The 21,722-nt window shown below is 48.3% G+C and overlaps 1 pseudogene; it reads right to left on the reverse strand.

The window, feature by feature from the left end:
• The window catches only part of LOC135885066 (paired amphipathic helix protein Sin3a-like), a 27,756-nt pseudogene extending 7,961 nt beyond the window's left edge, over positions 1 to 19,795 (reverse strand).
• Positions 19,796 to 21,722: the final 1,927 nt, after the last annotated feature.

Genomic DNA, 21,722 nt, shown 5'->3' on the forward strand with positions numbered 1-21,722 from the left:
GGCAAGCATGGAGCCCGCTCAGCTCAAGACAGCAGTCATGAACATTGTAAACACCTCGCACGTTATCGTGCAGTTTATGCTGAACCTGCAAAACCAGGCGACGAGGAGTAGGCTAGGGCAGCGCAGCAACGAGAGTGATGAGGACATGGACATGGAATTCTATCAAACCGCGGGCCCCGGCGCTTTGGAGATCATGCTGTTAATGGGGCAGGATATAGCCGGGGAACACCGATTCTGGGCCCGGGAAACAAGCACAGACTGGTGGGACTGCATAGTGTTGCAGGTCTGGGACGATTCGAAGTGGCTGTGAAACTTTCGCATGCGTAAGGGCACTTTCATGGAACTTTGTGACTTGCTTTCCCCTGCCCTGAAGTGCCAGAATACCAAGATGAGAGCAGCCCTCACAGTTGAGAAGCGAGTGGCGATAGCCCTGTGGAAGCTTGCAATGCCAGACAGCTACCGGTCAGTCGGGAATCAATTTGGAGTGGGCAAATCTACTGTGGGGGCTGCTGTGATGCAAGTAGCCAAAGCAATCACTGAGCTGCTGCTACGAAAGGTAGAGACTCTGGGAAATGTGCAGGACATAGTGGATGGCTTTGCTGCAATGGGATTCCCTCTCTGTGGTGGGGCGATAGATGGAACCCATATCCCTATCTTGGCACCGGAGCACCAGGGTAGCCAGTACATAAACCGCAAGGGGTACTTTTCAATGGTGCTGCAAGCACTGGTGGATCACAAGGGATGTTTCACCAACATCAACGTGGGATGGCCGGGAAGGGTTCATGACGTTCGCGTCTTCAGGAACACTAATCTGTTTAAACGGCTGCAGCAAGGGATTTACTTCCCAGACCAGAAAATAACCGTTGGGGATGTTGAAATGCCTATAGTTATCCTTGGGGACCCAGCCTACCCCTTAATGCCATGGCTCATGAAGCCATACACAGGCATCCTGGACAGTAGTCAGGAGCTATTCAACTACAGGCTGAGCAAGTGCAGAATGGTGGTAACATGTGCATTTGGACATTTAAAGGGTCGCTGGCGCACGTTACTGACTCGCTCAGACCTCAGTCAAACCAATATTCCCATTGTTATTGCTGCTTGCTGTGTGCTCCACAATTTCTGTGAGAGTAAGGGGGAGCCTTTATGGCGGGGTGGGAGGCTGAGGCAAATCACCTGGCCGCTGATTACGCGCAGCCAGACACCAGGGCGATTAGAAGAGCACACCAGGAAGCGCTGCGCATCAGAGAAGCTTTGAAAACCAGTTTCATGACTGGCCAGGCTACGGTGTGAAATTTCTGTTTGTTGAAAACCCGCCCCCTTGATTGACTCATTCCCTGTAAGCAAACCACCCTCCCCCCTTCGATCACAGCTTGCTTTCAAAGGAAATAAAGTCACTATCGTTTAAAAATCATGTATTCTTTATTAATTGATTATAAACATAGGGAGAGAACTGACAAGGTAGCCCAGGTGGGGTTTGGGAGGAGGATAGGAGGGAAGGAAAAGGCCACTAAAAAAGTTCAAAGTAATGACAGCCTTTTGCTTGGGCTGTCCACTGGGGTGGAGTGGGAGGGTGCACGGAGCCTCCCCCCCACCCCCCGTGTTCTTACACATCTGGGTGAGGAGGCTATGGAACATGGTGAGGGAGGAGGGAGGTTATACAGCGGCTGCAGCGGCACTCTGTGATCCTGCTGCCATTCCTGAAGCTCCAGGAGCATGTCCGTTTGATCACGCAGCAGCCCCAGCGTTGCAGCCTGCCACCTCTCATCTCGAGCGTCCCTCATGGCCTCACGTTCACTGGCATCTTTCCTGTACTTTGATACCGTGTCCTTCCACTCATTCAGATGAGCTCTTTCATTGTGGGTGGATTCCATGATTTCAGAGAACATTTCGTATCGCATCCTTTTTTTTCGCCACCTTATCTGAGATAGCCTTCGGAATGGAGGAGGGAGGCTTGAAAAATTTGCAGCTGCGGGAGGGAGGGAAAAAAGGGAGAGAAGTATTTAAAAAGATACATTTTACAGAACAATGCTTATACTCTTTCACGGTGAACAACACTATTCACATTACGTAGCACATGTGATTTTGGTACAAGGTCGCATTTTGCATCTTAATATTGAGTGCCTGCGGCTTTGGTGTTAGAGAGCACAGACGCAGGTCCGGGCAACAGAATTCGGCTTGCATGCAGCCATGGTAAGCCATTGTCTTTTGGCTTCTGTAGCCTTCAGAAAAGCAGTGCCCTGCTTTCCCACATACCAAGCAAAGCCCGTTGAGTGCTGCGGTTTTCCTGTTAACGTGCAGCAGCAGAAACCAAACTAACCCCCCCTCATCCAATTCTCTGGGATGATCGCTTTATCCCTCCCCCCCCCCCCCTGCATGGCTGGTATCAGGGAAGATCCCTGCAGAAACCAAACTAACCCCCCCCCCCATCGCTTTACCCCTCCCCCCACTGCATGACTGGTATCAGGGAAGATCCCTGTTAGCCAAATGCGAAAAGCTCAGTGCCAATGATCCCCCTCCCCCCCCCCCCCCCCCCGCTTGGCTAACTGCAGGGAAGGATTTCTTTTCAGCCACAGGCAAACAGCCCAGTAGGAACGGCCACCTCTGTCCCCTTAATTAAATTCCCGTATTTCAACCAGGTTACCATGAACGATATCACTCTCCTGAGGATAACACAGCGAGATAAAGAACAGATGTTGCTTGAATGCCAGCAAACACCGGGACCATATGCTGCCAGACTTTGTCATGCAATGATACCAGATTACTTGCTACTAGCATGGTGTGGTCAAGTGTCCTACCATGGAGGACGGAATAAGGCTGCACTGTCCAGAAACCTTGTGGAAAGGCTTTTGGAGTACCTCCAGGAGAGCTTCATGGAGATGTCCCTGGAGGATTTCCGCTCCATCCCCAGACACGTTAACAGACTTTTCCAGTAGTTGTACTGGCCGCGAATGCATCCCAAGTCCTCAGGGCAAATTAATCATTAAAAAACTCTTGCTTTTAAACCATGTTTTATATTTACAAAGGTACACTTAGCGTAGGTCCCTTCCATGGCCTCATTATCTGGGGGTTGGGAGGGTACTTCAGTCAGGCTGAGAAAAAGATCCTGGCTGTTGGGGAGAATGGAGTGCTGTGTGCTCTCCGCAAGCTCGTCGTCATCCTCCTTCTCCTCATCTTCCCCGTCCGCAGAATCCTCAGGCATGGCTGAGATTACCCCCTGCTCGGAATCCATGGTCAGAGGTGGGGTAGTGGTGGCGACCCCCCCCCCTAGAATTGCATGCAGTTCAGCATCGAAACGGCATGTCTGCGGCTCTGCCCCGGACCTTCCGTTTGCTTCTTTGGTCTTCTGGTAGGCTTGTCTGAGCTCCTTGACTTTCACGCGGCACTGTAGTGAGTCCCTATTGTGGCCTCTCTCCATCATGCCCTTGGAGATTTTTTCAAATGTTTTGGCATTTCGTCTTTTGGAACGTAGTTCTGCTAGCATGGAATCCTCTCCCCATATAGCGATCAGATCCAGTACCTCCCGTACGGTCCATGCTGGTGCTCTTTTTTGATTCTCGGACTGCATGGTTACCTGTGGTGATGAGCTCTGCGTGGTCACCTGTGCTCTCCACACTGGGCAAACAGGAAATGAAATTCAGAAGTTCGCGGGGCTTTTCCTGTCTACCTCGCCAGTGCATCCGAGTTCAGATTGCTGTCCAGAGCGGTCACAATGGTGCACTGTGGGATAGCTCCCGGAGGCCAATACCGTCGAATTGCGGCCACACTAACCCTAATTCGAAATGGCAATACCGATTTCAGCGCTACTCCCCTCGTCGGGGAGGAGTACAGATATCGATATTAAGAGCCCTTTATATTGAAGTAAAGGGCTTCGTTGTGTGGACGGGTGCAGGGTTAATTCAGTTTAATGCTGCTAAATTCGAGATAAACTCGTAGTGTAGACCAGGCCCAAGAGTGATCAGCTCCTATTGTCTAGCCTAAAGAAAACCCTTGAGTCATCAGCTTACCTATAAACAAATCTAGTGTTCTCCCTTCAACCATTGTAATTTCTCTACGAAAATCCTACTCACCCTCCAGTCAGTGTTCTGATGCTTAGATCCAAACTATGCATCAGTTCCACTGGAACTCCATCTTCTCCTGACTGATCTCTCCAGCATTCAGGACCCTCTGCTACCACCATCACCTGGGTACCCCGACCAGTTCAAGCCTCATGGAGTGGGTGAGATTCCCCCCCCCTCTTTCTCTCTGTTTTCCTTTCTACCTTAGGTATTAACCTTTAATAATGTATGTTATGTTGGTTTAGCCCTCCTTGTGTAGTTATCACTATTATTCAATAAATAACTTTTATGGTTAAGCTGGTTGCTTCTCTCTCTCTCTCTCTCGCTGAACTTTACTCTTTTGTGTTTTTAGCTTCCCCCATTCACTCTACAGCAACGCTTCTTTTACCTAAGCTAAAGATCCCTGCAGCGCCCAAAATACTGTGGGGTTTGCTAATCAAGTAGGTTACTGCCAGTACAATTGTGATGTGAGAGTGGGGATAGAGACGTACTGACTCTGGGACGCATAAGGGTAACAGCTTGAAAGTGCTGCTTGACCCAGTCCATGGAGCCCAGGGGCATATAAGGAGAGGCAGCTTAAAAGTGCTGCTTCATCCAGCCCAGTGAGTCCAGAGACATACAAGGGGTCAGCTTGACAGTGCTGATTGACCCGGTCCGCTCAGACTTGCTCTGTTAATGTATGTGTGGGTGTAGGTGTGTTCTTCTGGGGCTGGAGAAACCCAGCCCTAGGGAACCTAGGTCCTGCAGGGTAGCTCCATTGGGAGGGGACTTGCAGAAGGGAGAAGTAGAGCTCCATATGAAAACACAAGTGACACAAGCAGTACATTGATAGAATTACAGAATCCCCGAACTAAATAGCTTTGTTGTGTGGATGGGTGCAGGGTTAATTCGATTTAACGCTGCTAAATTCGACATAACCTCCTAGTGTAGACCAGGCCTTAGTCACTGGAGAGCAGGAGCCCAGGGTGGGCTCTTGGAATAAACAGCAGCACTGTCTCTCTATATGCTACTCCCAGGTTAATGTCTTCTAAAGTGGCAGAGTACTAAAAACAAACAAGAGACTGCAATAGCCAACACTGTGACAGAGTAAGATTTTCTCCCTCTGCTGACATGGGTACTTGTGGTCTGTGGGTCACTTTTCACAGCCCCAGCTTGTTCACTCACCTTGGCAGGAAAACCGGCTTCTGGGCCAGGTGTTCCCGAAGTTCGGGAGAGGTAGAATCAGAGCTGACGTACCGTTCTATGTAGTCTGACCAACGCTGAAATTGGGCACAGAACACAAGGGGTTAACCAACATCTGCCAAATCAAACAATTCAAACCCAACTCTGAAGGGGTTTGGTTGGAAGTAGATGAAAGAAAAGCAATCTTTGGAGACTCCATATATTTCACACAGGTCCCACTCACTCTCCCCCCATGGATGGATATACCTATATCATAGTACTGGAAGGGACCCTGAAAGGTCATCGAGTCCAGCCCCCTGCCTTCACTAGCAGGACCAAGTACTGATTGTTGCCCCAGATCCTTAAGTGGCCCCCTCAAGGATTGAACTCACAACCCTGGGTTTAGCAGGCCAATGCTCAAACCACTGAGTTATCCCTCCCCCTATATGCACCTGCACTGTCTGGTTTTTGAAATTGTTAATAAGAGATGCCAACAAGGCTTGTTCAACCCAATTCACTGAGTGCACTGTGTCACATAATCAATGTGTCCTGTAGGACTAGAAGCAGGTCATAAACTATAGCATCTGAAACACTGACAGCGCTGCCATCTTCATCCAGTTATACCCCCATTTAAACTTTACATGCTTAATAGCTGCAGCTGAACTCCGAGGACAATCGGCTCTTACCTCTGCCTCTACGGAGTCATCCGAGTTCTCCTCTTCGGTGTCCAGCAGCTCGATGGTTAATTGGACCTGGCCTCTGCTCTGAATGAACATCAGCTACAAAGCAGAATGCGGAAGGGGACTTAGTAACCAATTATTCAGAAAAATAAATCCAATAAACTTTATGCAACTCTCCAGCATAATACTGTGCCTTCCACTTTGCTGCGAACAACGGGGGGATACTAGCCCCAGTTACACAATCTGAACACAGAAGGAGTTTTGACAATGAGTGGAAAGTTCTAGATCACTAAGGAGCTAATCTAACAGAGGGTAAACGGATAAAGAAATTATTCTACATATATGGGCAGAAGAGAATTCCTGGATAGAGAACCATGACATACTTAAAGAGAGGTGGAAGAAAAAAGCATGAATTGCTGCAGTGAACAGTTGGTATTTTATTAACGATCAGAAAAAATCTCTGTTACCCACAGAGTTTGCTCGAAATTGGGATGTTTATAAAGGCAAAGCAAGGAGCTGGACCCCTTTTAGCAGCATGCTGTTTTCTGATCAATTTGTGCAGTTTCAATTCTTTACTTCCCTGCTTATTTTGAGACTCTCAGCGGGAACACAGAGACGCCCTATAAATATCAAAGCCATTATCAATGAATTTCACTAGTTCAAGATGGGCCCGGCCACTTCTGATTTCACAGTGACAAGAAGTATGAATTTGATTTGAACTGTGAGTCAGGTTTATTTAACGCATAGGTGACAAATATTAGTAAGAGACCGTTACAGTCTACAATGGATGAGATGGAGAAAAAGGTGGAAAGCGTCAGTGACCCACCCCACGGGAGGGAGGGAGAGACAGAGATTAAAAGCCTAGTGACAGCAATCACTCAATACAGTATTACTCTGGCTTTGGGACACTGGGAAATACAGGGACAAATCCCAGCTTTACTTCAGGATACGTATTTTTCCATCTTCCTTGCAAATGTCCCATTTCCGAGGAACTCTTTATAGAAATATTTATCTGTTTTTTCTGTTCGTTCTACAGTTCCTGTCTGGATTGATGCAAGCCCCGCCAAGGGCTATATTAAGACCGACAGTCACAGAGCAGGTACTCGGCAGCTCCACCAGGCTAGAATGCACAACCAGGTCGCCCTGTCAAGCTCTATGACAGCTGCGGAGCACACAGGTGTCCAGAGGTCCTTGGGATATTTGGATAGTTACGTAAAATGAAAAGCTGAGCCCATTCTCCTTTCTCAGCGAGCCTTCGTTCTTCCCCTCCTCTCTCAGCAAGCTCCTCCAGGAGTCCTCCTCCAAGCGTCACTGCAGGCAGATATGGTTTTTACCTTGAAACAGTTCTCGTCTGACATGGGCTGCTCGGCTTTGCGCTGGTACGTGGCCTCCACAAGGGCCCGAGATGACTGTGACGACAGCAGGATTCCGGTAGCTCCGTTGCTATTCTCCGACAGGTAAAGCTCTGTCACCTGCATGCAGATCTCCTCGCTCACTGTGTGCTGAAGCTGGGAGCAGGAAGGACACAGAGAAGAGGAGTTAGTGAAGTGGTTTTAAATGCCTCTGGACTTGGTGCACTGTATACTGCAGTAGCCCCCTTTCCCCAAGCCAAGTCAGTCAGAGGGCTTTGCACTAGTGTGCACTATGGACAACCTGCCTTTGCAGTCAGGCCGTAGACAAAATAGAACACTAAGAAAATCTCCAAAATAAACTTCTCCATGTGGCAACAAGCAGAGTTTGACATTAATCAAAACAAGCCAGGCTGAGCCTTCATCATTTGCCTGCACTTCTAGACTTACATGTTTGCATGCAAACACTTATGTCAAACGCTATAATTGATGAGAGAGAAACTATTTTATCTCCCCTGCATACATATACGCTGTGGCAGAATTGGTCAGATTTCCAGTTCTTCTCCACTATGCACCATGCAAGTCTCAGAAACAGCTAAAGAATATGTCCATCAATGCAGATTAGAAATGAACATACCCTTAAAAATTCCTGCTTCAAACCTCTGTCTGGTCAAACCACCGCAAAAAAAAAAAATTCTAGCCATCTAAGTATTAAAACTAAAAAACAATTATTTAGGTTATGAACATAGTAGCCTCTTCTATTGTGAATTACTACTACACCCATTGGAAAACATTGTGTCCTTTAAAATAAATAATGATGCTGGCAAAGTACAGTTACACATACAAAGTAACTACGGATTAATAACCTTTAAGTGAGCATTATGAAGGAAATGCCTGACAGCTGGCAAAGATTTAGACCATCGAGGTACGCGGGAAGGGCTTGTTAGGCAGTTCTCTTGCTATGGAATCGCTACACCAAATCCAAAGGTTGATTAGTTGGTTGTTTGTGGAGGGGAAATTAAAAATAATTAAATCAAATTCTAATTATTAATTATATTCTCAAATTGAAATAAAGAGCCGGTTGACTGCCGATTTCCTGTCAAAACTGAAATTAAGAACTTGTTTTTAGCCCTGTCTTTATACTCTAATTTGTGCTTAACAATTCTCCATAGAAATTGGATCATCGAGGTAGCCAGCATGTGAGAGTTGACACTTGGGCTTACAGAGTTCAAGTGACAACAAGCAGCTGAAAGCCACAAATATACCAGCTTCAAGAGCCAGCCAGCGTGCGTGAAATCCAGAAGGAAGTTGTTATTCAAAAGAAATACAGAACCTTTTCCAAGAGTCCTTACAGTTTTGGTTCTTGTGTTTACAAATGCTTCAGGTTTTCTAAGAGCAAGAGAACACTTCAAACGTGGTCCCATCTGATACTAGGCATCTCTTGGATAGTGGAGGACAGTCTGCACTTGGTAAGGCAACTCCCATCTTTTCATGTGCTGTATATTTATACCTGCTTACTGTATTTTCCACTCCGTGCATCTGATGAAGTGGGTTATAGCCCACAAAAGCTTATGCCCAAATAAATTTGTTAGTCTCTAAGATGCCACAAGGACTCCTCGTTGTTTTTACTGATACAGACTAACATGGCTACCCCTCTGAAAGCTGGGTAGTAATCCTCCACATCAATATCCACTAGAGGAAGAGAAGGTGCAACATGAACTACATTGTAACACCCCTCAAAGGCAGTTCCTACAGGCCCACTATGAGTTCTGGGAGCAAAAGGGCCACATGTTGAAGGTCTCAGACAAATTGATGAATTACCAGAATGGTCAATAAAATGAGGAACAACATTGTAAGACTTTAAATGAGAGCTTTTCAAATTAATGCCAGGTCTGTAACCCGTCAGAGGCCTCACGGAGGAGGGCAGAGGTGGTAAAATTCTCAGAACTAAAGAGAACTAAAGAGGTTCTTGATACCAAAACAACATTATGCACACCATTAAAGCAGAGACCTCACCAAAAAGATATGAACGCAGATATGTCCTAAGGCTCTTATGAAATATACCCATTGCACGTTATTATTAACTTGTATTTCACTAGCACCCAGAGGTCCCAAACTATATCTGCGACCCCTCTGTGCTTGCCACCATTCAGACACACAACCAACTAGTCCCCGCCTTGAAGAATGTAAAACAGAGACCAAGGGGGTTGGGGGAAGCAACTTGCCTGAGGTCACATAGTAACTAAGTAGCAGAGCTTGGACTAGAACCCAGGTCTCCTGTTTCTCCAGCACCTTATCCAGAGCAAGCTACACAGACAGTTACCGCCTTTCCAAGCTGAATGTGCCAATGTAGCTTCTAAAAGGTTTTGTGGGCTGTAGCAGAAACACAGTAAAAAGGGGAAGAAAATGAAAAAAGCCATTCAGGGTACACCCAGTTTTGAACTAACACTCATCACTGCGGTATAGGCATCAAGGGAAGATGAAAATAAAGTTTTTAAAAATACTGGTTAAGGAACAATGCCATTTTAAAGGGAATTTGAAAAGTTCTCTGTGTTTTCTGTTTGTTTTTAATTGTTATAGGTTCAAACACCTCTGCATCCCTCAAGGCCAACAAAGACTGTCCACACTTCCTCCTTTGCTTTAATCCAAATTAGCTACTTTACTCTGGTTTTAGCTGGCAGGAAACAGGCAGCCATGTACTGTAGCATTATCACCACTAAGGAAACCAGCCCTTGGAGAATTCTAAATACATATATTTCCTGAGACCACTCAGATTACACGAATATTGTAACAGAAAATGGAAGATCAAGGAGGCTCTTTACTGGTCTACATAGGACTGCCTGGACTTACTTGGGTTTGGCCTGCCCTGCTTTCTTTAGTCGGTAAATCATTTGAACACCGGTTTAAAAGGACACACACTTTTTAATACCAGAGCCAAAACTGACTGCTTTGTCAATTGCCAGGGGCTGACTCCTCCATTGAGATAGTTTATAACAAGCTTGGGGCAAGAGAAGATTTTTATCCAACTTGTAAATTCATGAGGTAGAAAAATAGCACAATCCAAAATTAAGAAATTCAGCTGGCAAGGAGTGTAAAAGCAATACAAAATACCACGCCTCTCGCCCACAGCCCCATGAAGTAGGATGTTCCAAGTCCCAGGGTCAGGTCTAGAGATCTCCTCCTTGATAACATGCTGTGCTACATTCAGTGCCCACCAGCATCCTTATATTTCACATTTTGGAAACTACCAAAATGCAGGTACCGGATTTTACAGAGACAAGACCTAAAGGCAGGTGAGAGGGAGGAACACAGATTCCTCAAGACACCAGGAAACAGATCAAGTACCAGATCCACACACTGGGCTATCATTCTTGTCTCATTTTATGCCTAGCACTTCCCGCTCCCATTCCCTTTCCCGGTTGTCCTCTTCGATTTGCCGCTCAGCCTGGGTGCAAATCCTCAGCAGCAGCAAGCATAGGATTTGGTGAAGCCGCATGAAGATGTACCAGTTGTTGTTGACATAGAAGAGGGTGTACACTTCGTCCCCCCTCCGCCCCTCCCCCCGGTAGCTTCTGGGCCGCTGTGTAGCTGAACAGCAGCTTGGCTTTAGGGAGGCTGCCCCCAACTCTGTTGTGCTTTTTCGCAGCCCCAGTGGCTTCATCCACATCCATTTCCTCCTCCACGTCTGAGAGCTCGCACCGCCCAGCAAACAGCAAGTCCGGAATGAAGTGGTACATGATCTGTTTGATTTTGTACTTGTCCTCTTTCTGAATTCCTGTCTGCTGTTTCACGTGGTGGATGATAAAGAGAAGCAGCATCCTCCAGGATTTGCCTGTCCTCATAGGCTAGTGACAGGTGTGGGCCTATGGGTACTCCAGCATTATCTTCTGATGCCTGCTCTTGCCTCTGAGGGAGGAAGAGCAAATACACAGAGCATGGGTGAGTCTCACATATGCAACTTACCACGTCTTTAAGACCCTTGTACAAAGCACTGGCAGTGAACTGGATTTCCTCTTTCATTATAACCCCAAACCCTATGGGGGAAGGGCCAGAGTTCACATTATCCATCACAACAACCCAAGTTCTGGTGTCAAGGGCCTACACATATTGCATACAGGGCCTTGGTGTCATTCTGTTTGAAGCCGATGCCCTGGTGATCCAGGGATTTCAGGTAATGTTTCTCATTCTGCTCCCTCCAGACCTTGTTGAATCCTCTCTGGGCTTCTCGCCACTCTTCCTCTTTCATCTTTAACCTTAGCAGCAACAAAAAACAAAACAGAAACTAAGAGATGCTAAGATACCACATTGATGGGTGTAGGATAAAAACCTAGACCAGACAAGCTGGAGGCAGTAAGGCTTCTGCTCAGTGCCCATCGCCCACTGAAACAGCAGAAAGTTTCAGAAGGACTTCAAATGAGGTACAACGTGCATAGCAAAATTCTCCAGGAATGGCCATGAATCTTTAGATTGGTTTTGTGGCTATGTTATTTTACAGAAGGTTAAATAGGCCACAAATGCATGGCTATACCCCACTAACCAGGGTGATGATGAGGGCATTCAACAGAACATAAACCAAACTTTTTTTTTTCCTGTATACCTCCTACAGAGTCCCAGGACTGGGTCTGGGTTCATTGTCAATATCCCAGAATTCTGCTTTGTGAGAAGTTACAAATATCAGAAATCTCAACTGTTGTAACCAGCTGCCCCAAAGAGTCCCTGGTATCTGTGACATCCCATCATTTATTTAATACATGGATTTAACCACTTGCCAGACATTTCAGAGCTCTCAAACGTCTCTGATACTTGTTATGGTCCTGTAACTAGATATTCTTTTCACCCCATGCAACACAGGCATACACAAAACTCTGAACCTCTCAGCCAGCTTATACCTAGCCTAGAAGAAAGAAGTCCATTCTGTCACTTCACAAAGAGTGCACTGTATCCAACTTGATCATGTTTAAAGGAAAAACACCACAAGTTGGGAATCAGACAACCCTTGACCTCTCACATCTTGACATAATGGAAAAACCAGCTCTCTCTCTTCACTGAGGATTAAGGAATCACAATTTACATCTAGGCAGCCTACATACTTTTGATGAGACATAGGAACTTTGCAGAGATATAATTGCTGAACGTTCCAGGAGTCTAGAAGCACACAGATCCCAGAAGTACCTCTTACTTGGCAGTCCCTTCGCAAACCTATATCCCTCCTCTAATCTAGTTTTCATACCATGTCCATACCCTGGTGTCTAAGAGCACCTCCTCACAGTCTTACCCCTCTCCTTTCATCTCTCGTTTCTTTACGTCTAGTTCTCACATTATGCCCTGCCTCAGTAGAGAACCTGCTGGAGACTGCAGACGTCCTCAACATGATGCAACATAAAAGCAAGTCCTTCCGGACATGAGTTCTCTTTCTGCATTTGTATAACGGGGCCCCAATTCTGACGGGGACATTAGGGAGCCACCATAAAAAAGATCTGACAATCCGCAACTACAATGCTAAAGGGAATTACTTTCATTTCTAATTATCCTTTGTTCTACATTGTTAGAGATGTATCGGGAAAGTGGGAAAGTATGATGACACGGTTCCATCAAAATGCTGTTGTAGCCTCTTGCTGTGTAAATCCAGAACCAGCCAGGAGGACAGAGAAGCTATAAAGAACACAAAGGTTAGTTTCCATTCATTTATGGACTATCCCCTTCAGCCAGTTTAGTAGGGGCACATTCCGCACATTCTTTGAATACTGTAGTTCAATTTCCACCTTCTCTTTACAGCTCACTGACCATGCTCAACAAGGAACTGGGTGGAAGACAGCACTTAAACTCAAGAGTGACACGTGGTGACCACTAGGGGGCTTGGCTCTTACTCCACTCTACCATGGCTGCCCTCAAGGGTAAAAAAAGGAAGAGCTAGGGAAGTTCGGAAAGTCTTGTGCTAAGGTTCTAAGACACAAAAGAAAAAGTCCTACACAGATGGTACTAGAGAAGAGTACTTCCTTTCATCAATTTTACATTTCCTGCCTTTCATTTTCACATTTTCATATCCCCTTGTCCGTATATGAAAAGGTAAATAGCAGCAGTAATCAGATTTTGTATACCTCTGTAAAAACGCCTCTGATACCACTATCTCTCAAACCTAAACAGTCTCATTACCATCAATCACTTCTCACAGTCTTCCCATGTCTCATCGTCCCCCCCATGCTCATTTCTGAGTCCTTTATTACTGAGATGTCCTTCTTGAGATAGGGTGACCACAACACAGAATTCCAGCTAGGTGGGGGATTTGTTAGTTTTTTCAATATACAGTAATGGCATATTTGCTTCAATTCATAGCAGAGATTGAGGCTGTATAAGAAGATTCTGTCAACCACCTCTCTTTCTATTCAAGACCACACTGACGACCTGTAGTCTATAGATCAGGAACCTATGCTTTAAAGACTGTAAAATTGTCCAACTTTTGACTTAGCTTCCACTTTCCTACGTCTCATATCACAGTACTAATTTTTGGTATAATCCCTTCCACCAAGGATGCTGGACTGTTATATATTGTGATCGCTACCACTCAATGGTTTGACCATAGTTATTTCTTGATTCAGCATCTAAGTGTTATTCAGGGCTAAATCAATAACCTCTCCTCTTGTGTAGCTACAGACTAGCTATTACAAGAAGCAATCATTTAAAATATTGAAAAACTCCTTCTCCTCACCTTCTCCAGAGGTTGATATTTTATATGTGGGGAGTTGAAATTGCCCGTTATAACTATTATTCAAGAGAGCGGTCTCTGGCCCCCCCTCAATATTGTGCACTCACTTCCTTTTTCTGATCAGGAGGCTGGCAGTAGAACATCGTCATTTTTGAGTTGGAACCTGAATCTAATACAGACTCTACACGTCAAAGCCTTGTTCACTTTCACAGATGGGATTTATAATGGGATCAAACTCAGTTGTGTCCAAAACTGACAATACAGAACCCCACCCCAGCTTGATTTTTGAACTCAAGACTGCCCTATCTTGGGTAGGAAAAATAAAAAATCCATACCCTGCCAGCAGGGCCAGTGATGTTTTGGCTTTACTAGACACAAGAGTAGCTGGGTACTATGAAAGTACCCAGCTACTCTTGTGTCTAGTAAAGCCAAAACATCACTGTACGTTTATATACGTTTGAATAGTGCCTAGCGTTTGAATAGTTATACGTTTGAATAGTGCCTAGCGTACGATGAGTTTTACCCAAACACAAGTAATAATGCCGAAACCTGGGAAGTACCTTTTCAGCACAATAGGAACTGCAACAGATGGGTTTTTCCTCAGCCCGTCTATGATGTCGGCCGCTTTGTCAGCATATATCCTCTGCAGCGCCTTGCGGTGGATCACTTCCGACGTGCCACCCAGAGTGTTGTCCAGCCGGAATTTGGCTTGCTCCTCAGCAGACAAGCGGGAGAGTTTCTTTGGATTGCCTCTAAGACTCTGATTGTTGCCAGGTTGGTCTCCAAGACAACATCCAGCTGAAAGGGAAGATGTGTTAGCCATAGTACAATATTACTTTCTGGAAATAAAGGTCAGGTCTACACTACAGACCTATATTGGTGTAACTATGTTGCTGAGGGGTGTGAAAAATCCACACTGAGCAACGCAGTTACATCGACCTAATCCCCCACGTAGACAGCGTCATGTCAACGGGAGAGCTTCTCCCATCGACACAGCTATCACGTCTTGGGGAGGTGGATTAACTAAGCTGATTGGAGAAGCTCTCCTGTTGGCATAGGAGTTTCTTCACTTAAGCACTGCATCAGCACAGCTGCAGCGTTTTAAGTGTCGACTTACCCTAACATTTAAGTGAACCAAAACAAGAACTTAATACTTCTGTAATGCTGTGCACGTAAAACAGGAGGCACTTGAGAAATGGTTTAATATTTCCACATTTGGTTGTTCTAATCTACCTATATTTCATCTGCTTCCTATACAGTATTGCCTCTTTTCACAAGAAGTTACAGGCTACTAAAATGCTTCCTTCAGGAAATAAGATTTTCCATGGGTGCAGGGCCGGCTCCAGGCACCAGGCAACCAAGCTGGTGCTTGGGGCGGCACCTGGAGGGGGGCGGCGCGGCGCTCGGGCCGCCGGGGAGAGCGGGGCCACAGCCGGGCTCGCCGCCCTCCCCCCGGCGCTCTGGCCGCCCTCCCCCCGCGCCCTCCCCCCGGGTGCCGGGGGGAGAGCGGCGAGCCCGCCCTGCGCTCTGGCCGCCGGGGCTCGCCGCCCTGCCCCCGCCGGGGCTCGCCGCCCTGCCCCCGGCGCTCTGGCCGCCGGGGGGGGGGAGAGCCGAGCCCCCGCCGGGGCTCACCGCCCTCCTCCCAGGGCTCCGGCCGCCCTCCCCTCCGGCGCCCTCCCCCCGGCGGCCGGGGGGAGAGCGGAGCCCCCGCCGGGGCTCGCCACCCTCGCCCCGGGGCTCCGGCCGCCCTCCCCCCGGCGGGAGAGCTCACCGCCCCCCCCCCGGCTCCGCCCCCCCCCCCCCCCGCAAGGGGGGGGGCGGCGGAGGCTTTTTTGCCTGGGGCGGCAAAAAAGCCAGAGCCGGCCCTGCATGGGTGGGAGGTACACAATTGACAGCATTACTACAAAAGGAAGCGATAAATCTTAGCATCGGCAAATAATTGCTGTGCTGAGTTCCATTTGGAGTGTCAATCATTTAACACTCTGTGAATGTCATTTTTCAGATTTTTAACACAGAAATATATTTCAGCCTCTATGTACTAATAAAAGGAAGCATCAATTATGCATCTGCCATTGAACAGTTTCATTTGGAATGACCTAAAGAGAAGAGAAAGAAAGCTGTGCCAAAGCTACCGACCACGATAAAGTCAATGGGTTGGAGGGGAAGGAGTTGGTGATCAGAAGCAGTTACTTGGATTTTGATTCTTGTATTCACAGAGGTTGAACAGTCCTTAGGTAGAAGCATAACCATGTCCACCAAAGGCAGGACAAGTAGTAATGGGCTTAATCTGCAGCAAAGGAGATTTAGGTTAGATATTAGGAAAACTTTCTAACTATAAGGGTAGTTAAGCACTGGAATAGGCTTCCAAGGAAGACTGTGAACTCCCCATCATTGGAGGTTTTTAAGAACAGGTTGGACAAACTTTTGTCAGGGATGGTCTAGGTTTACTTGGTCCAACTCAGTGCAGGGGGCTAGACTTGATGACTTCTTGAGGTCATTTCCAGCCCTACATTTTTATGACTCTATGATCCTATAACCAAGAAAAAAAGTCCGGGCATCAGTATTTAAGCAGTATTATACCATATAGCTAACCAGTTCATAGAATCCCAGCCTTTCCAAGAAATGATTTTGGAAGAATTCTACCTCAAAACGCTCGTCCTCACATCTGTAGATGTGTTCTTCGTATTGTGTCTTCTTGGAGCTAACGAAGGTAGAATCCTCAGACCGGGAAGGGAAGGAGACCCAAGTATCATTCAAAACCTTAGGTGAAGGAGAAAAGCAGAAGACTGATGGATCTTTTCTCTGAGCCATCAGAGCAGACACCCAAATTTATATTATCACATGTTTCTCTGACAAGGAATCTCCGATTCCCTACATCCATTGTCTCTTTTCCTTGGTGAACATTCTCTCCTGTACATACCACAGGATCCCTTATAGCCAAAACTCGACCTTCTGGGCATGCTGCAAAAGCCATTGATTTGACACTGTCTGGGGGAAAGCTAGTGGCTTTTCTCCTAGAGAAGTCAAAGAGAAGGGTGAAAGTAGTTTTTCTGCTGCTTTGGATTTATTGGCTGGCTGAGTTAAATCTGTTCTGTGAATATGATTGTTTAATGATGCTGGGTGGTCTCACTGGGTTATTGTAAGCATAATTAATTGTTACGGTGCCTATGGCTTTATGTAGGGACTTTCTATTCAAATATAGATACAGTAACTCCTCACTTAAAGTCAGCCCGGTAAACGTTGTTTCGTTGTTACCTTGCTGATCAATTACGGAACATGTCATTTAAAGTTGTGCAATGCTCCCTTCTAACGTCCTTTGGCAGCCGCCTGCTTTGTCCACTGCTTGCAGGAAGAGCAGCCCATTGCAGCTAGCTTGTGGGGGCTTGGAACCAGGGTGGACCGGCAGTCCCGCTATCAGCTCCCCGCTCCCCTAAGTTCCCTGTGCTGCAGCCACCCAGCAGAGTATCAATTCCTGGCAGTTCAGCTATCCTTCCCCCCACTGCCATGTGCTGCTCCTGCCCTCTGCCTTGGAGCTGCTCCCAGAGACTCCTGCTTGCTGTGCAGGGGAGGAAGGGGGGCTAATATCAGGGTGTCCCCCTCCCCCCTGCTCCTGCACCCCGCTTACCCCTTCTCCATATAGAGCAGGGAGACAGAGAGAGCTTGGGGCAGCAGCTGCTGTCTCAACTTCCTGATCCACTTAAAAAGACAATGCACGTAAGAGTGGGTCAGCTTATTTAAAGGGGCAGTGTGCATCTCTCTCTCTCTCTCTCTCCCACACACAAGGTGTGTGTCTGTCTCTGTCTGCTATGCTGTCTCCCCTCCCTCGTGTGAGAGGTTACATTAACAACGTGTTAACCCTTGAAGGCTCAGCCGAGTGCTAGTTCATCATTTAGCAGCAAGGCATTCCCTGGGAAATATCCCTCCCTCTTCCACCCTCTAACTTCACCACCTCAACCAAGCTTCACAATCATCATAGCTGTGAACAGTATTAAATTGTTTGTTTAAAACGTATACTGTGTGTATAGCTATATATATACAGCCTATAGTTTTTTGTCTGGTGAAAAAAATTTCCCTGGAACCTCATCCCCTCTATTTACATTAATTCTTATGGGGAAATTGGATTCGCTTAACATCATTTCGCTTAAAGTCGCATTTTTCAGGAACATAACTACAACATTAAGCGAGGGGTTACTGTATCGCTCTGAGGCTGGTTGGTTCCCACTTTCTCCCACCCAATGCAGACTGACTCCTTTGAGCCCCATGGCAGGATTGGAGGGGGACACACACATGTGGCAATCCTGTTGATCTCACATCTAGCTTCCTGTGCATGCATAGATTCAGGCCCCAATCCTGCAATTTATTTTAAGTGGACGGGCTGTGCGTCTACGCAGAAGCCCCATTAATTTCAATGAGGTTCAGCCTCGACGCTGGGGTCCTCCTGAGCAGAGCCAGTTATAGGCTACGTCTTCACTGGGGAAGGGGGGAGGAATCGATTTAAGATACGCAAATTCAGCTACGCGAACAGCGTAGCTGAATTCGACGTATCCGAGCCGACTTACCCCACTGTGAGGACGGCGGCAAATTGACCGCCGCGGCTCCCCCGTTGACGGCGCTTACTTCTACCTGCGCTGGTGGAGTACAAGCGTCGATTCGGGGATCGATTGTCGCGTCCCGACGAGACGCGATAATTCGATCCCCAAGAGATCGATTTCTACCCGCCGATTCAGGCGGGTAGTGAAGACGAAGCCTTAGGAGCAAGGATTTACGTGACAGCTGCCAGGAACAGATGCAGTCATGGTAGGGTCTATGAAAAAAGTCTTTTTGTTTAAATATTTGAGAGCTAAATAACAGGAAGATTGTGGTGCTGGTAACGCAGATGGGTCTGTGAGAGGATCTCTGTTATGGGCTGCTCCACAGGGTGAAAAGAAGAACCTCTGTCCTACACTGTGAGAAACCCAAAAGGCTGGTCAGAACCGGAGAGAAGGAAGCAGCAAAACTGAAACTGACCAGCCTAACTGGAGAGTGAAACAGCAAAGGGGAAAGAAAAAGCAGCAGAGCCTTTGATTTTTAAAGCCTTTAAATGCACAAAAAGGATTTTGCAAGTGTCCCTTCTCCCCCGCCTGCTCCAAGCTTTCAGAGCAGCGACACCCGGGCTGTAGGAGGTGGGAATACCCCACCCGATCGCCCCCCTCCCCGGGGCACGGCTGGAGTCACTGCGACTCTCAGGCAGACCCACAGCCCGAGCAGCGGGTTTCCCGGGGGAGAAGCCACGTCGCTTTCCACATCCAGACCCGTCCGATCCCGGCCCGTGCTCATAGCCGGGCCAGCAGGAACCAGGGGCCGGTGTCGGCTCGGGTCCCCCGCCGGCCAGCGGGGCTCGCTCCGCAGCTAGCGCCCCCCCCCCCCGCCCAGCGTCCCGAGCCAGCCCCGCGCCCACCTCGGTCCTGGCACGCCGGGCCGGGCCGCTGCAGGCACCGGGGGGAGGGGCACTGGAAGTGAGGGCGCTGAGTGGGGGAGGGGGGCAAGCCCCGCCGCAGGGGCTGGGGGCGGCCGGACCCCGCCCCGAGCGGGAGCGCAGGCCCGGCCCGGGGGACGCCCGCAGGCCGCTGTTTCCCGGCCGGAGGGGGCGAAACCCGCGGCGGACCGGTCCGGCTCCCACCTGCCCCGGAGGTTGCAGTCGGGGAAGCGGGGCTCGGAGAGGAACATCTCGGCCCGCTCCAGCGCGGTGCGCCGCCGCTTCAGCACTGGGACCCGGCCATGGCCCCGCGGAGCAGCGCGGACACGGGCCGAGCCACAGCTCCGGAGTCCGGCAACAGGAGAAGCCTGTACCTGTGGGCTACTGCGCATGTGCGGGGCCGGGGGGTACGGTGGGGAGTGAGCGCCCCGGGGGCGGGGCCTGGGTCCCGCCTCGCCCTGTCGCCTAGCAACGGGCAATCCTAGATTCCTGGCACGGACTCCCCCCTGCTGCCCCCATGCGGCCGCTGCTGGGAGAGAGCGGGGCGCGCACCCCGGCGGGGTCCCTCGCACCGCTCTGGGGAAGGGCCCCGGGCCCGGCTGTGAACAGCCATTGGATCAGCCCCAGGATTGCCGTGGGAACCAGACCCTGCTGTGCCGCAGCCTCCCAGTGCCAGGGTGGGCCAGTCACTTGGGCCCAGATCCTCATGGGTTTAGGCACCTAAATCCCACCGAAGTCCTACCTTCTCTGTGCCTCAGTTCCCCACCCCTGCAGTGGGGGTTACAGCCCTGCCCTGCCTCCCAGTGGTGGTGTGAGGATAAAGACCTTAAAGATTGGGAGGTGCTCAGCTCCTACAGTAATGGGGCCACAGGAGTACCTAAGACAGACTACAAACAGGCAAAGATATGAGAAAAAACACACACACACACACACAGTCCCAAACAGAACCATGCAGGGTAATGTATGTCATAAAAAACACCCACAAACCAACCACACACAACTAGCCCATGGACCAGGCTGAACTTGTTCCTGTCACTCTCATTTCACACGTCCTTTCCTCCTAGTGTTTGTCACACTCACTTGTTGCATCTTGTTTTAAATCAGGCCCTGTCCCTGCAAACACTGGCCAGGATTTCACAAGCTGCCCTGCGCACTCGAGTCCTTACACCTGCAAGGAGCTCCACGGAAGCCAAGGAGAGTCTGCCACACGCATGCAGGGATCCACCAAAGTGGACCCGTTTGCGGGATTGTGTCAGTTCCGCATGAGTTTGCTCATGTGAATAGTCTAATTGACTTCACTGGGGCTCTGCACATGCACAAAAGTCCTTCCATGTGGATCAGTGGCTTTGGCCCCCAAACTTGTTTGAGCTCCGTACAGCCGCAGGGGTCGACCCACACTCATCTCATTCTAAAACTGGGACCTTTGAAAGAATACGGCTTTTTCATCTCAGCATTTACAAACATCTCCCTTTAATGTGCTACTTTATAGTCATCACTGCACCCAAGAGAGATGATTAATCCATTTTAATTAGTGATAGCACTGGGACTTCTACTGAGTTTGACCCCATTGCATGGCAATTTTACACCTTCCAATATTTTTACTCACACCACTATGTTGTCACTGTTACATCAGCTGCATTGTAAATGAATCCTAGGTAGACAGGGGACCCCATTTCACACACTCTCAGGCTCAAACCCTGCTAGCAGCTCCGTGTAGGTGGACGCCCGCAGAGTCTTCGGTGAGCTTCATCCTAGGTGCAGTGAGCCACCCACAATGATCAGCTTGTAACATCGGGGCCTTCGTTGTGACAACTTGTTTGATGATCAGAACAGTTGCTGAAATCATTCCCAGAAGTGTGAGCAGCCAGAGAAGCTTGAACTCAAGAATGCATTAAAATATACACTCTCTATCTCCACTTCTGCAAATGTGCTCAATAGGCATTCACGTTGTTCCCTAAGAGTTTAATAAGCATGGGCTATTATGGAGCTAGAAATCAGACAAGGGCAGTCATTTAAAGATACATCTCTGTAAGAGAAGAATTTGGGCCCTGTGAATTTCCCATGTTGCAGAATTTGGCTTCCAGAAAGTAGCAGAGTACAGAAAGTTCCACACCGTCGTTGCTTGTTCTCTCCATTCACTCATACTGCACCGTGATCCTTTGTCCAATGAGGGTTTTGATCTGACCCGAATTGTTTTCAGGATGCAGTTTCTTGGGATTCTGCGGCTAAGTCATCCCACCCTCATGGTCAAAGCCATGGTAGAAGGCTCTGGGGGAGGAAATCTCCATGAGGAGACCCTAGCTGAGATACCTCCACATC

Source organism: Emys orbicularis, chromosome 10 (assembly GCF_028017835.1).
Source record: "Emys orbicularis isolate rEmyOrb1 chromosome 10, rEmyOrb1.hap1, whole genome shotgun sequence".
Taxonomy (NCBI): Eukaryota; Metazoa; Chordata; order Testudines; family Emydidae; genus Emys; species Emys orbicularis.